Below are 290 nucleotides of genomic sequence, written 5' to 3'. Positions count from 1 at the left end.
AGTGGCAGTGCCAGGATTCAAGTAAAAGGAGGAAAAGAAAGAGAAAAAAAAAGTAAAAAAATTCACTATGTGAAATAACATACTCAGTGGGGTTGTAAAAATTTGCAGAAATAGGTTTTGGGAGCCAGTGAGCATGGACAATCCCGCCGCGCATAATTGCGTTGTTTGATTTCATAGCTTTGTTTTAGGATTCATGTCTCTACATCGATCTGTAAATGGATATGCAACTTCTGAATAAGATTATACTTCTTTTCATGTTCATCATGTATTGCTGTCTTTTTTCTTTTCAA

Source organism: Papaver somniferum, chromosome 2 (genome assembly GCF_003573695.1).
Source record: "Papaver somniferum cultivar HN1 chromosome 2, ASM357369v1, whole genome shotgun sequence".
Classification (NCBI taxonomy): Eukaryota; Viridiplantae; Streptophyta; class Magnoliopsida; order Ranunculales; family Papaveraceae; genus Papaver; species Papaver somniferum.
Note: the sequence above shows the minus strand (reverse complement) of the source record.